Source organism: Vicugna pacos, chromosome 9 (assembly GCF_048564905.1).
Source record: "Vicugna pacos chromosome 9, VicPac4, whole genome shotgun sequence".
In the NCBI taxonomy this organism is placed as follows: domain Eukaryota; kingdom Metazoa; phylum Chordata; class Mammalia; order Artiodactyla; family Camelidae; genus Vicugna; species Vicugna pacos.
Window position 1 is genome coordinate 25501133 of NC_132995.1, and position 15233 is coordinate 25516365.

The window sequence follows — 15233 nt, forward strand, 5'->3', positions numbered from 1 at the left end:
TATATATTTATCATTTTAACCATTCATAAGTGTACAATTCAGTGGTGCTAAATACATTTACAGTGTTGTATAACCATTGCTGCTATCGACACTCAAAACTTTTTTGTCATCCCGAACAAAAACTCTATCCAGTAACCAGTGACTCCCCCGACTCCCCTCCCTCCAGGTCCTAGTAACCTTTATTCTGCTTTCTGTATCTATGAAATTATGTGTTTATATGTACATAATATGTACATACATTTATGTGTGGATTTATGCATTTATATGAATTTATTTGTACCTCATATAAGTACAATACAGTATTTGCCATTCTGTGTCTGGCTTATTTCACTTAGCATAATAACCAAGGTAATTTTTGTGTTTTGTTAATGTGGTGTTTCTCTTTCTTTCTTTGGTTATGTTGTCACATATTTGGTGATCCTCAAATATTAGGTGATAGATGGTCTGATTTTCTCAGTGTATTAAGTAAGTCTCCTCACCCCCTGCCCTGACCCGAACAGGAGGTGAGGAAGATGTGATTGAGAGTTTTGTTTCTTGGGGATCTGGGGGGGAACAGACAAGATACTCATCACCCTTGCCAAATGCCAGAATGTGAAGGGCTTTACTTTGAGGCACCTGTTACCAACACTAGAAACATTAACTCCCCCAGCCAGTTTGTTCAATCCATTAGGAGAAAAACCCCATTTTATTCCTGACTGTGGCTCCCTGTGTGGGGCCTGCGGCCGGCCACTGTGGCCTTTAATCGGTTCTGTGTCATGCCCTACTTCTCCCAAATGCCCTCCTTGAAATCTTCAAACCAGGTGACCCTCAGGGTCACCCTGTTTGGTGGCAGCATTATGGTCATTCTCTGATTATATAAGCTTCCTCTGCTCTGCTTTATTCATTAATGCACTTCTATTTGCCATCTTTTACACTGGAAATGTGCTGAAATACCTTATTTAATGTGGCCCTTTTTCTCCTTTTCTTTATTCCCAAGGTTTTAGTCTTTTTGGTTTATTTTTAACAACTCTATGGCCATTTCTGTGGGGTCTGGAGAGGAGTGAGAATTGAGTGCACTCTGCTTTCTAGAACTAGAAGCCCGGGCCTCACTCTCCACACCGGAGTCTTAGCTCTTCGTTTCTGTTAAATATCTTTTCTCCAGCCACACTCTTATGCTTCTTCAGATGCTGGTTAATGAACCTAACACTAGGATTTGAGCAGAGTAGATATTCGTTAAACAGTTGTTATGTCCCCAACTAGGTGCAGACCAAGTAAATTAAATGCCAAAATTATTCAAATTGTCTGGTAAAGACACATGTGAAAGAAAATAATTTTTACCAAACTCTGACATTAATCTGCCCTTTATTCTTATACATAGGATAACAATGCCTGCTCCACTTACCCCCACTTTCTTATGTCACATTTGATTTGAAAAAGATAAATTATACAAAAGACCATATTATCCAGTCATCCTATACATTACTTCCTGAGAACAAGTCTTGTGGGTTTAGAAGCTGTGACAGTAAGGCTGCTTTCCTGTAGCCCTTTGCATCCTCCGTGTTACACTTGTCACTCTGTTGTAGTTGTTGGTTTACATGCCTGCCTCTGGCCAGGTCCTCAGAGCAGGGAATGTCTTATTCTTCTTTGTCTTCTATCCGTCTAGTTTGGCATTTGACAGGGCCAGAGAAAGGAAGTGAGAGAAAATAAGAATAACCATTACTGAGTGTGCTCCTGATGCTTATAGGCACTGCACAAACTATTTAATATGTATTATGTCTGATTTTAACACTTCTCTGAAATAAATGCTATCATGCTGATTTACAGATAGATAATGCAAATCTTGAACAGTTGAGTAATTTTTCAAAGGTCACACAGTTGTCAAGAGGTAGAATGAATATGAAGTGTTAACTGAAGGAGAGGGGGAAGGGCTGGCAGACATGGAAGCAGTGATTCGTAATGGTATGAAGGGGTTAACAGAGGAAATGGCTTGCTTCCTGAACAGCCTGACTCAATACTAAATCACAGATGCACCTGTGCCTTAGAACACTGAGAGGCCTGTGGAAAGGATCTGAAAAATTAAATGCAAAGATGTCACATCAGTACAAAATGTATGCTTGGGATTCATTATATATACCATTTATCACGTTAAAAGGGTCTAATGGTTACTTTCTTCTCTGTTAGCACTAGGATGAAGCCAAGTCCACAAATCTAACAATCTAATTTTATTATGGAGTTCCTTCTTCCTTATCCAAAGAAAAATACTGTTCAGACACTGGCAGGCTTCTTTATTTGGGCATTTACACCCCTGTTTCTTTCACCCTAACTTGTTCCTGTTAGGGAGTCCATCGTTCTCTGTTGCCCAGGAGACTCTGGTGCTGATTACCTGCTGATTGTCCCTGAGTGAGACTTACCCTGTTCGCAGTGCAGAGCCTCTGCCCTGTTAGTGTGAGATAGGTTGCTTGAAGACTGTGTTTGCTTCCAGCCTTTGCTACTCATTCATACTTGGAAGCAACTGTATGCAGCTGACCATGTACATTTCACGGATTCATTCATTTCTGTATTACAGTTGTCCACTGGGGATAAGTGACCTTATAGAGGACATTCTTTTATAGCACCTGGGAGCTTTCTGGAGTTCTAGAGCAAATGGACTTTATTTTAAAATGTGTGTTATATACTAATCAACCTACAGAAGATTCCTGGTTCAATGGGAAGAGAAACTGAATACCGTCTTAAATTTTGCAGAATTCTGTCTGAAAGTAACATATTTAACAGGCAATAGCAAAAGACTGGCCAGGAATTGGGTTTCTTTTCTTTATTTATAAAGCAATTTGCAAAAAATTGAACTTGTTTCTTGAAATAGATGTTGAATGCAAGATAAGTTTTACATAAATAAATCCATCTCATATCAAAGGAAAAGTCATAGGAAAAACACTCTGATATGAAAATGCTATTTTAATATTCAAGAATATAAATAGTAGAGACTTTATGAAGCTGGACATTCTGCCTAGCAAAACATTTAAGAGCACAGGCTCTGGAGGCACACTGTATGGGTTTGAATCGAAGCATGGGCAAGCTGATTAACCTCTGTGTGCCTTTGTTTCCTCACATGTAAAATCAGAGTAATAGCTCATAGAGTTGCTGAGGATTTAAATGAGTTAATACAGGTAAAGAGCTTAGAAGAGCTCCTAGGTCATAGTTTATCACTCAACAAACGTTAGCTATTATTACTTGCGTTTTGATAGTTCCAATGCAGGCAGGCTAGTTAACTGAGGCACCCAGCAGTTAATGAAAAGAAAAGCTGCAGGTCCTGTTGCTCTTGAACATGGCTCATTTGAAACAAAGAGAGCAGACAATTTTGGAAGGCTAGGCTCGAGACTTAGTTTTTTGCCAGGATACAGGTAATGCAGATGGTGGAATAAAGGGATGTTCAAGGAAAGGCAGGAGAAAAGAATCTAGCAGGAATGTAGAATAGTATCATTGGATTGAACATATGGAGAATTTTGACTTTGAGACAGTGGTTCAAGACAGCTGACTACCTAGCTGGCTGGCGGGAACAGTATGGCACAGGAAGAAACTCAGATGCAGGTGCCTTGACCTCGCATGGTTCACCACATTGTAATCTGGGGAAGATCTCCTTAACGTTTATGGAGTGTAGTTCTCTAATCTATAAAATTATTTGGCTGGATTTGATTCATGAATCTCCTTCTAGCACTTTTGCTGCTGGCTTCCATGATCTAGGTTATTGGTAACCTTTGAGTGATTTTAGTGGGTAGTGTGCCCAGAAGCCAGATTGTAGGAAGTTAAAGAGTGATTAAATGGTGGGAGACCATCTGTTCAGGAAGTGAATTTGCTGCAGTCCAAGACAGGTTATAAGCCTCTCCTAATTTAGTAGATGTGGTACATAGCAGTCCTAGAATATGGATTTATACTGTCTTTCCTTTTTATATTCTTGTTTCATATCTGTTCACAGTTTTTAAAGATTTATTAATCTTAGGTGATTTAAGGAAATTTTGCATGAGGCTCAGTTTTATTTGTTCATTCTAATGCTCTGAAATAGTTTAACTAGTTTGAGACATAATTTCTACTTAAAGGATTAAAAGAAACTCTACTTCATTAGCTTGGCAAAAAAAGAAAGTGTTTGTGTGGGACCAAAAAGCCAAATTTATCTACAAGCATGGGAATGAATTTGAGTACTGAACAGAAGTTCTTATGATTATCGTAATAAAACAATAAAATAGTCAAGGCATCAAAAATGCTTCTGAAAGCCTGGCCTGCATATGCCACAGCTACACAGAGGGCCTCATAAGAATACTGTCTGCAGTCTTTAAGAGAAATGAGAGTCTCCTATCAACTAATATTTATACCAGAGCCAATGAAAATTAAATGCCTTGATCTCAAATATCTAGAACTGGGAAAAGTTAAACTTGAAGTTAAAAAAAAAGAGCTTATACAAATTTAATAGCACCATTCTAATTAACCCACTAAACTTACTAAAATGAAAATTTCTAATAATAGGCATGTAATATAATATTTCATCTACAAGATGAAAGCTTCTTATAGTCATGGCTGAAATAGAGAGGAAGAATAGATCCAAGTGAGAAAACAAGGGTTTTTGTCCAGAGGAAAGATGTACGAGGAATATTATGATCAAGTATTGGGGTTTTTTTCTGGAGGGAGGGGAAGGTAATTAGGTTAGTTTGTTTGTTTGTTTATTTAATGGAGGTGCTGGGGATTGAACCCAGGACCTTGTGTGTGCTAAGCATGCGCTCTACCAATGAGCTATACCCTCCCCCCAAGTATTGTTTTAATGAACCCACTATGAGTCTCAATTTGTGCCCCTGTTCTGGTTCAACCCACTGAGCCAACTTATATTCTGGCATTTTACTCTGAGAAAAGAATCCTATTTATTCATAAATATAAATAAATTTCTGAATTTAATAGAACTTCCCTACTTCCCTTTTTTTCCCCTTATTTTGAATCTACTAACAGTTTTTAAAGGTCTGTTGATCTTTGAAGAAAAACCTATCCTTTATTTCTACTCTGACCTCCTCATACTTAATGATACATATTACAAGGAGCTGCCAACCAGAGGACTGGGCTTTGGGAGCCCCACCGCTGAGGAACAGTGTACTCTCATGAAATCCTTAGAGAGTCCCAGGTCTTTTTGCCATCATTCTGAATAAAATACGAGTATTTTTGGTTACCTACTTGAAGTGGTATTTTACATTTATGGCATAATCATCGTGGTAGAGCAGATCATGTATGTTGAAGCACCCTTGAGAGAATCCAATTTCATGTTTATCATTTTCAGTGACACCCAAGCTTTGAATCTGAGAAGTAGATTAGCACATTTAATATGCAAATTAAAATGAATTGATCTACTTTGACAGTCTTTGGAGAAAAGGCCAATATGAAAAGAATTCTTTTTGGTCATAAGAGCTTATTTTCCAAGCTGCAAAGATTCTAAATTTAGGATGAAAGTCAGTACTTATTTACTAAATCATGTACATATTTATACAGATCTGGGTTAAAAAACATACATACTTGTTGGTCTCTCATTTTTCAAATTAATGAAGAAAGAGGGATTTCATACTTTGTTTTCTGAAAATACAGGTGCATAAAATTTTGTACAAATTATTTTCCTGAAGATTAAAGAATACCACATATATGTAATAAATTTTTATTTTTAAGAAGGTGACATAGTATAGCGGCTTTGCATCATACAGACCTAGCTATAAAACAGATTTCTTCTCCTGACTAACTCTGTGACCTTGGACAATTTAATTAATCTCTCTAGACCTCACTGTCTTCATCTCTTAACTAGGGATAATACTTCCCAACTCATGGTGGTCATGTATGATTAAATGGCGATCTGTGTATGTAAAGCTCTTAAATGTCTGATACATTTAGGTTATAAGGCCTAAATGAATATTGTGGCAATTTTTACTTTATTCCAAATAACTTATTTTACAAATAATACTACTTTCTCATTAATGAGAATGAGAAAAATCCTAAAAAGTCTGGAGAAAAACATTATATTTTCAACATTTGGCTATTACTATGCATTACAGCCTTATTTGATATTCATTTTTACATAATTACTTTTCATATTATTTCTATTTATTAAAAATGATAAGCCAGACTATTCAGCACCGTCATACTAGGTATAGGTACCACTGCAGTGGGATTTTACATGGGGAAGAGAGATTGGACTCAACTCCAAATACAGCATTGGCATGAAGGAATTTATAGCCAAGGAGCAGGGTGAGGGTCGGTGGGTGGAAAATTACTAAGAGGAAATATCACAGATGAGGGGCATTCTGGCTAAACCAACCAATAGGATTCTTTGCTGAAGACAGGCCAGGATGATAAACTATCTCTTGGGGGATTGAGGGTGAATGAGGAACCCGATCAGTTATGGAGGATGAACAGATAGATACTGAGTGTGCGGGTTCTGCTTAAATGGAGTTACAGCATTCTTGCTAAAACAGAACTTACAAGGAAGCACCAAGATGAGCCTAGGAGAAGCTTCCGGAGCCTGACTGAAGTTTGAGTAGGTGAAGAATCTTTGTCAGTGGGACTTATATTATTAATGCCATTGTCCTAGGTTCTCATCATCCCTAAATTATGACTAAGGCAGGTAGTCATGACCAGCATGTCTTTTATTATTGCATCTCCCACACAACTAGCACAGTGCTTCCCACCCAGGCCATCAAGTAATCTCTTATCAACCAATCATGTACCAGTAGGAATGTGAAACCACCGTTAGTTTGTCGTTCCTTCGTTTTCTCTTACACTGGAAAATTTTTCTTTTCTTTCTTTCTTTTTTTTTTCAGGTTTGAGGGCGTTTGCCCTTATTAATGATCATTATATATTAAAATACCTCTTATAGAAACTTTTATAACTCCTGTTTGATTAAATATTATAGTTGGGCTGTTTTGCAGAAGATAAGATTTGAATTTGCAAAGGATTGGAAAGGATATAAAGGAAGGATTAGCTTTATTAAGTAAGGAGCCATTTGAATATATATCTTAGGTTATATTCAACTTAAAAAAATTAAATTTTGAGTATTTGACCTTTTGTCTTGTATGTCTTTGATTGACTGTCCCCTATGCATATATAAGCCAGTGTTTTAATTTGGACAGGGGCTTTTGTTAAAATCTGGAATGTAGTTCCACTTTAAAATTTAGCCCTATATTGATAGGTTTCATTTGGCCTAAATACAACTTAACTGTCTATTGTATGTTCTCGAATTACATTATCCTGTTGCATCCCATACTTCGTAAGAATGGTACTGACTCAGAACTCTCAGAATATAATGCCTAAGAAGTGTATCTTTTGAAGTCACTTTCAGAGTTTTAGGAGAAGACCATATTCATATAGTGCAGATAATTTTGATATAACTTTATAAATAATTTTCATAAATTTTATGAATTTTCATGAGAAAATCTTCATATTTTATAGTTCTCCTTAATTAATTTTGTGAGCATCTTATTATTTCCCCAGTCTTATTTAAAATGTCTTCCATTGTGGGAGCCTGTGGCTTGGACAGCAAGATAGTTTATTGAGATGAAAGGGACACTGTTGCATGATCAGATAACTGAACCTGATTATGACTCTTCTAATCACATCATTAATCAGAGACTGAAGGAACTAATAAAGTTAGCCCAAGAGTATGTAAATGTGGCAATGAAGAATAAATAACCCTATGTGATACAGCATGAGTCCTCACTTGCACTAGGTCAAAATTGTTAAAAGTGGGAGATAGAGTTTTAAGTTCTCAGAAGGGTCTATAAAAATAAAGATTAAAACTATGCTAATGGAGGTCAGGAATTAGGAGTTACAGACTCAGGAATTAGGAGTTACAAACTACTATGTATAAAATAAATAAGCTACAAGTATATGTTGTACAGCACAAGGAAGATGGCCAATATTTTATAGTAACTTTAAATGAGTATAAATGTTTTTCAACCACTGTGTTGTACACCTGAAACTAATATAACATTGTAAGATCCATCTAATGAATCTTTTTTTTTTAATCCCACGCAGTGATGAAAACTCCTCATTCCTAGGCACTAACTCACCCAACTTTTTTCCTTCCACCTTTTTCCTCTTCTGCTTTGATATCCATTCTTTCTTCTGTATGTCAACCTCTTCTCTACTTACTTCTTCCACTGAATCTGTAGAGATGTTTAATTGTCCCCTGACAAAACAAAACAAAACAAAACAAAAACCTTCCTCAACTGTGCCCTTCTCTCAGGGCCCTCTCTCATGTTCCCATTTTTCTTTCCCTTTCAAACATCTTAGAAAAATGCTTGACCATCACCATTTCCTCAAGTTCTGGGCACTCCTTACTGTGTGCAGTCTGACTGCTTATACCACCACTCTACTAAAACCACACGCGAGAGGATACTGATGACCTCCTAATTGCTAAATCCATCAATCTCTCTTCAGACTTTAATCTGCTTGACTTCAAAGATATTCAGCAGCCTTGAGCACTCCCTTTTCCTTCATACTCTGTAAAAACACAGCAGTAATCTTTGATTCCTCTGTACCTGTATGCTTCTTCCCTTCCCAATCCAGTCCTGTCATTGTTGTTTCCTAAATATTCCTGAAATCTTTTTGCTTGCTCCTCCTTCATTCCCACCACCATAGCCCAGGCCACCATCATCTCTCGGCTGTGCCCTCCAACTAATCTCCTTGTGTCCAGTCTGCCTTCTGCAAACCACGCCTGTACGGCAGCCATCATAACAGAAGTTAATATATATAAAATTCTTGGGCAGAACCTGACCCATAAGAAGTACTATGTATGCATTTATTACTATTGTTCTAAAAGTGTAAATTACCTTGAGTCTTTTCCCCTTAGATGAAAGCCAAATGCTTTGTTGCCTGAGAAACCACCCTCATCTCTTACCATTCTTTTGCTTGCCTATTATGCTCCTGATACATTGGTCTCCCCTTAGTTCCTCAGACACCTGAAGTCTTTTCCTCTCAGGGCCTTGGCTGTTCCTTCTGAGTGTTTGTTACTAGATCTTGTTCCTTTTTGTTGTTGAATTCAGTCTCAGATTTAATGGCACCTGCTGAGAGAATTATTTTCTGACCATCAATCTAAAATAGCCCTGCCTCTAGCTACTCTATTAGATCACCCTTTACATTTATTATGGTATTTATCACTTTTAAGTTATTTAATTATTTGTGTATTTTATTTACTTACTTGTATTCATCTGTCTCCCCAACCCCCACTGAAATGTAAGTTTCATGGGAGGACTTTGTCTTATTTGTCTGACACATAGTAGGTAAGATAATAATTTACTGAATAAATTCATTAGTGGTGAGTTTTTATTCTTATAGCTCAGATACCTTTTTCTATAAAGTCCTCCTCAATTCTCTGAAACTAAATTAAATGCTCTCTCCCTTGCCCTTAAAGTACCCGTTAGGGGCATTGTATTTATAGCCCCCCAAACTCCATGTATAGTTTGTCTTCTCTGTTATATAGTGAGTTCCTCAAGAATAGGGATAATGTTTCATCTACCTTTCTATTCCGCCTGGTGTCTACCATGATGTCTGGACGAATGAACAGCTGAACAAGCCCTCAAAGGCAGAAGCGTTCCTAGTACACAAATCTGTTGAATTGTGATCTCATCAGTTTGGAAGACATTTAGGTTTTTTCTACTAAAAGCGACAGTCGCCTGTCTCCTCTGAATTCAGGTCCTCAGTGAGAATACACGCTAGGAACAATTTGGCCTCAACCAGGGAAGTTGGCTCTACATAGTTAAACACTCATTTGAGCCTGGAGCTTGCTGGGTTCCTCTGTAACTGTCTGGTCTCTAACGCAGCGGCTGTAGATCTTGCCACAGGTTCTCCCTTGTACTGTCTAATTAGCCCAGTCTTTTTATACTTGGGAAGAGCCTTTAGTGCTGAAAGAGAAAGTGGCACAGGCTTTTGTCCTTTAACCCCTGCGAAACCGCTCTTCTTAGGTGGCGTTCACATTGTGGCAACTGCACGTGTCCTGTCCACTCATTTGCACTAATCATTGGAGCCATGCACTTGGCAGTTCTCTAGGGCACTGAAAAGTTTACTGTACAGCTGGTAAGATGAAGCAGTCTGACGTAGCAGAGTGAACTCTAGACCAAATTAGTCCAGAGACCTGGACTCAATTTCTGGGTCTGCCGCTAACTTGCTACAGGACCTGGACCATTTCCCCTATCTGGACCTCAGACTTCTCATCCTTCAGGTGGGTTACTGATTTTTATCAGGGAAACCCATTTTTCAGACAAAGTCTTAGGCAGAATTTCAGCATAAAAACTAGTTCAAACTTGTGCCACCCTGACTAAACTGGAATCCTGCCACCAAGTCTGTCTTGTGGACTCTTCACACCAGATGATTAAAATGGCCCCTGCCACCTCTGACATTTCAACCCAGACACCAGAGAACTGATGTAGTCAGTACAAGCATCCAAAGAGAAAAACCAAAAATAAGTTGGCTTGCTGTAACTTGCTTCCATTTCTCCCATGATTCTCAACAGCTGGTTTCTGCTTGTTTCCCACTGGAGGCCTTTCACGGGTGGCATCCCAACACCTGGGGTCCTCTGAAATGACACAGAAGCCCTAGAGGGAAACGACTAGACTTGTCGAACCTGTGCTCTACCTGCTGCCTCTGCCTTCCCGTCTCACCCTCATTTTACCAGTCTTTCCCAGTGTTTGATCATTCCTGTTGTGTTTCTGGAAATTTCTCATCATTTGTTCTTCCCGATGGCTGTGACTAAAGCTGAGTGAGCACCATGAGTCAGGGTTTCTCCTGGTGCTCACATAGTCGTTTTAGCATTGTTTCCAGGAAATAGACAAGACCTTTAGCACAGTCACCTCTTTAAGATAAAAATATAGAAACATCCAGTTACAGCAAGTGCTTAAAAAGGAGTAAAAACAGTGTTACAAGTCAATTTATTGTGCCAAAGTGCTGATCAGTATCCTTTTCCAAGATAATTGTAGTCATTGAAAGGATTGCTTTCAAAAATACATTACCTGATGTATGTGTTCGGGCATTTGAAACTGTGTGTCTGAGGTCTGGGAATATTTTTCAAAAATTCATCTGTTTTCCTCTTAAATAGAAAGCTTATGTAGTCACTAATGCAGCGTATAAATGCAGGGACCCTAAAGGGCCAATTTCTCCCGGGCCACCTCTACTCCTCAGCTGCGTTTTGTGTTTTAACCGTACTTCTTGTTGTTATTCCTCAGATATTTCTACTTACCTTTCCTCTGCTTCTGTATTAATTTTCTCCACGGTGCTGCTTTGGCTTGGTTGGAAATGTCAGAACGAGATGCCAGTGTGTTCCAGTCAGGATGTGCCTGTGTTCAAACTGCCGTAGCCTGTTACTTGGGTCTAGCAGGAAAAATACTCTGGGTATGGTGTCTCCAGTTGGAATTGAGATATATAAAGCATCTGCCTGGTTTCTTCAGCTAATGAGGTTTCGCTGAAAAATGAGTGTAATGAAAAAATGCTGGATGTTGGCAAGAGCTACTGATGAAGGCTAATGAGCATAAATGAGTTTCTGTAAGGCCCTAGGAGCAGAGGCAAAGAATGTTTCAAATGCACTGCCCTTGAGGCAGGCCAAGCTTTGGGTGGGGTGTGACCTGTTTATTTGTTGGCTTCTTTCTTCTTTCCTTCTCTCGCTCCTCCTTTGCCTTTTCTTCGGTAAAAGACCTATTCAAGATAGCCACCATAGATTATTCCGTGCAGCGTAGGGCATAGTAAAAATGAAGCTGCTTAAACCAGGGCTTAATACAATATTGCAAAAATAAGAATTAGGAGTTTTGCATACTGTATACATTATTTAATAGAAGAGGTAATTTTTAAATTCAATTGCCAAGAACTTAAGAACTATATTCTGTCAAAAAGCAGATAAGAAAATGAGTGTTTCGTAGACAACACATGGAGTTCAGTTTTCTGCAAACCTGATGTCAGGGGGACGGAGTGTAGACTACGGGGAGGACACAAAGGCTGTACTCCCCGTGATGGTAACACACTCCTACAACTGTGTGTTCGTTAATTTTGTGTCCACCCAACTGGAACACAGAGTACCCAAATATTTCACTCTGGATGAGGGTGAAGATGTTTTTGGATGAGATTAACCTAGCAGGTCAGATTGCCCTCCCTGACGTGGGAGGACCTCATCTGTGAAGGCCTGAATAGAACAAAAGGGCTGGCCCTCTGCCAAGTAAGAGAGGATTCTCCCGCCTAACGGCCTTCAAACTGGGATATTTTGCTTTTTCCCTGCCTTTGGACTGGAACTGGGTCTTGAGCCTCCTGGCCTTTGAATTGGAACTAGACCACCAGCTCTCCCGAGTCTCCACCTTGCTGACTCACCCTGCAGACTGTGGGACTTGCCAGACTCTGACTGCCTGCGTCAGTTCTTTACAGTAAATCTCTTTCTACTCTGTACATTCACACACACACACACACACACACACACACACACGCACTCTCTCTCACACACTCACACACTCACATTCACATGCCTACCCTGCTGGTTCTGTTTCTCTGGCGGACCCTGACGGATACAAACCACAGCAGCAAGCCGCACATAATCTGTGAACTACATACAGCACGGTATGTGCACCATAGGACTTTAGACTTAGACATCTGCAGTCAGGTTGAAGCTCTGCCACTGACTTCCTGTATGCCCTCTGACAAATTATTTCACCTTTCTTCACCTCACTTTCCTGACCTTTAAAACTGGAAGTTTTGTGACAGTATGTAACATAGTGCTTAAAGAACACATGGCACATGGCAGGCTCTCCAGAGAGAACGATTCTTTGACATTCTAAACTGGACTACAAAGCAAATGTAATCAATAAAATAATATATAAGTCTTATTAATAAGCTGTCGTGTTATTTCCATGAATAAGTTGTAAATGGACATCTGTACATCTTTCTGTGCCATTCTCCTCGAAAAGATTCACACTCTTCCCACCGCCTCATCCCCAAATCCAGTCCTACTGACCTTCTCTGATAACAGTCTTCTAGTGACCACATAATCCAGCAGCAGTTATGCCTCTGAATGACTTAGCTTGAGTGCTTGTTTTACTCTTATAAGCAAACTAAAAACCTGATATTTAATGTTTCCACTATTTAACTAACCACGTCCAGAGATTTCAGTGCAAAAAGTTGACTAACCTTAAATGATAAAAGAGATGATGTTAATAAGTATGGTGCATATACAAAATAGAGTATACTAAGCGGTTATAATAAAAAGGAGGGCATGTTCTGTGTACCAATATAGGAAAACACCATTCTATATAAGTAAGTGGAGGAAAGTACTGACAATATGTTACCTTTTGTCCGAAATGTGAGAAAATAAGAGTATAGATTCTTGTTTGCTTTTATACACAAGAGGAGGCTCTGGAAAGAGCTAATCCCAGCAGCCACCTGGTCGGTGGACGGTGCATGGGCCACAAATGGGCGGAGACACTTCACTGAAAACTTTTTCATAATTAAAAAATTTTTGAACCATATGAATTAATTATCTGTTAAAATTTAAATAAAAAAAGACCAAGAGGAAGGAAAACCATTAGGATGCATTCACATTTAAGTTTCTCTATATACTCTTTGAAATTATTTATAACTCCCAGCTGCAAATCTCCTCGCCTCGCTACTTTGACCTGATTTGGGTAATTTGAAAACTAAGATCTAGACAGATGTACATGCAGTGTTTTAATTACCATAATTTTAAATTTTGAGCGAGATGGTTTAGAATATTAATACAAGTAGTGCCCAGCTAGCTCGTGGGCAAGTTATGCTATCAAGTTCCTCTTCTGGTGTATACTTAAAAATGATTAAAATGGTAAGTTTTATGTTGTGTGGTTTTTCTTTTTTATCTCAATAAAAAATGTTTTTAAAAACCTGACTTTATTCATTTATAGAAATGAAAGTTTTAAATCAGAATATTTTCAACTACAGTTTGTTGGTCTTCAAACATGTGATTAAAGTGACTTGCACATCCCTTGATAGCATATAAAAATGTGTCCTTTTAGTTATGATTCTTCTTGTTCGTTAAAAATATCCTGTTTATGTTTGCAAATATTTGACCTTTATGCTCGAGGGAAGATGTGTGTATTGCTAATAAAAATGTAACAATACTTAAAAAAAATATTCTTCCAGACCTTTAAGTGAGGTGCTGTGTATATGCTGAGAAAAGAGCATGAGGGGCTCTGCAGGGAGGGGGTGCACACTGTATTATACAGACCACTCATGAGCATGCAAAAAGGCCTTTCAGAGACATGGCAGGTGACATACAGACAGCAGTTTGCTGATGGAGACAGAAGACTTCTGGACAGCTTGATCTTTGCACAACTTCATAGAGGAGATTAGGTTGAAAGAGCAAGTCAGGCCTGCACCCCAGTGTTCACAGCAGCACTATTTACAACAGCCAAGACATGGAAACAGCCTTAACGTCCATCCACAGATGACTGGATAAAGAAGATGTGGTATATTTATACATGGAATACTATTCAGCCATAAAAAAAGACAATGTAACGCCATTTGCAGCAACATGGATGTCCCTGGAGAATGTCATTCTAAGTGAAGTAGGCCAGAAAGAGAAAGAAAAATACCATATGAGATCGCTCATATGTGGAATTTTTGAAAAGAAAAGAAAAAGACAAATGAACATAAATACAAAACAGAAACCGACTCATAGACTTAGAATACAAATTTGTGGTTGCCAGGGGGGAAGGGGGTAGGAAGGGATAGACTGGGAGTTCAAAATTTATAGATACTGACAGGCATATATAGAATAGATAAACAAGATTATACTGTATAACACAGGGAAGTATATACAAGATCTTGTAGCTCACGGTGAAAAGGAATGCGACAATGAATATATGTATGTTCATGTATAGCTGAAAAATTGTGCTCTACACTGGAAATTGACATAACATTGCAAACTGACTGTAACTCAGTAAAATAAAATTTAAAAAAAAGAGTGAGTCAGGCATGGGACAGACAGAAGGGAACAGAAGGAGTGGTCCAAATGTAGGACAGCAGACAGACACTTGAGATGGACGTGAGTGAACTGGTACCTTCAGTGGAGTGGTCTAAGGAAACAGGGGGACCAACTAGGAACCACAGATGACAGTGAAGTTGTAAAGGCCCTTGGAAGCTGGGGCTTTATTTGGGAAGCACTGGTTTTGGAGTATTAAAGTGATGTCCTGAATATGACATACATATGTCTGTTTACTCACCCTACCTCCCTTTCT

General features: G+C 38.7%; 1 protein-coding gene and 1 long non-coding RNA gene across 6 annotated transcripts in view; one reads left to right on the top strand and one right to left on the bottom strand.

Moving 5' to 3' along the window:
• PHKB (phosphorylase kinase regulatory subunit beta) overlaps nucleotides 1-15233 on the top strand; it is a 164826-nt gene that overhangs the window by 97852 nt on the left and 51741 nt on the right. The gene's annotated exons all lie outside the window — the stretch shown is intronic.
• Nucleotides 1325-9588, bottom strand: LOC140698452 (uncharacterized). Of its 2 annotated transcripts, none has more exons than XR_012076240.1 (4): nucleotides 9512-9588; nucleotides 8894-9056; nucleotides 8064-8182; nucleotides 1325-1638 (listed from the first exon to the last, which is right to left on the bottom strand). It is a non-coding gene; the product is annotated as an uncharacterized lncRNA (long non-coding RNA). The 2 variants fall into 2 exon arrangements; XR_012076239.1 differs by having other exon boundaries at nucleotides 8894-9059.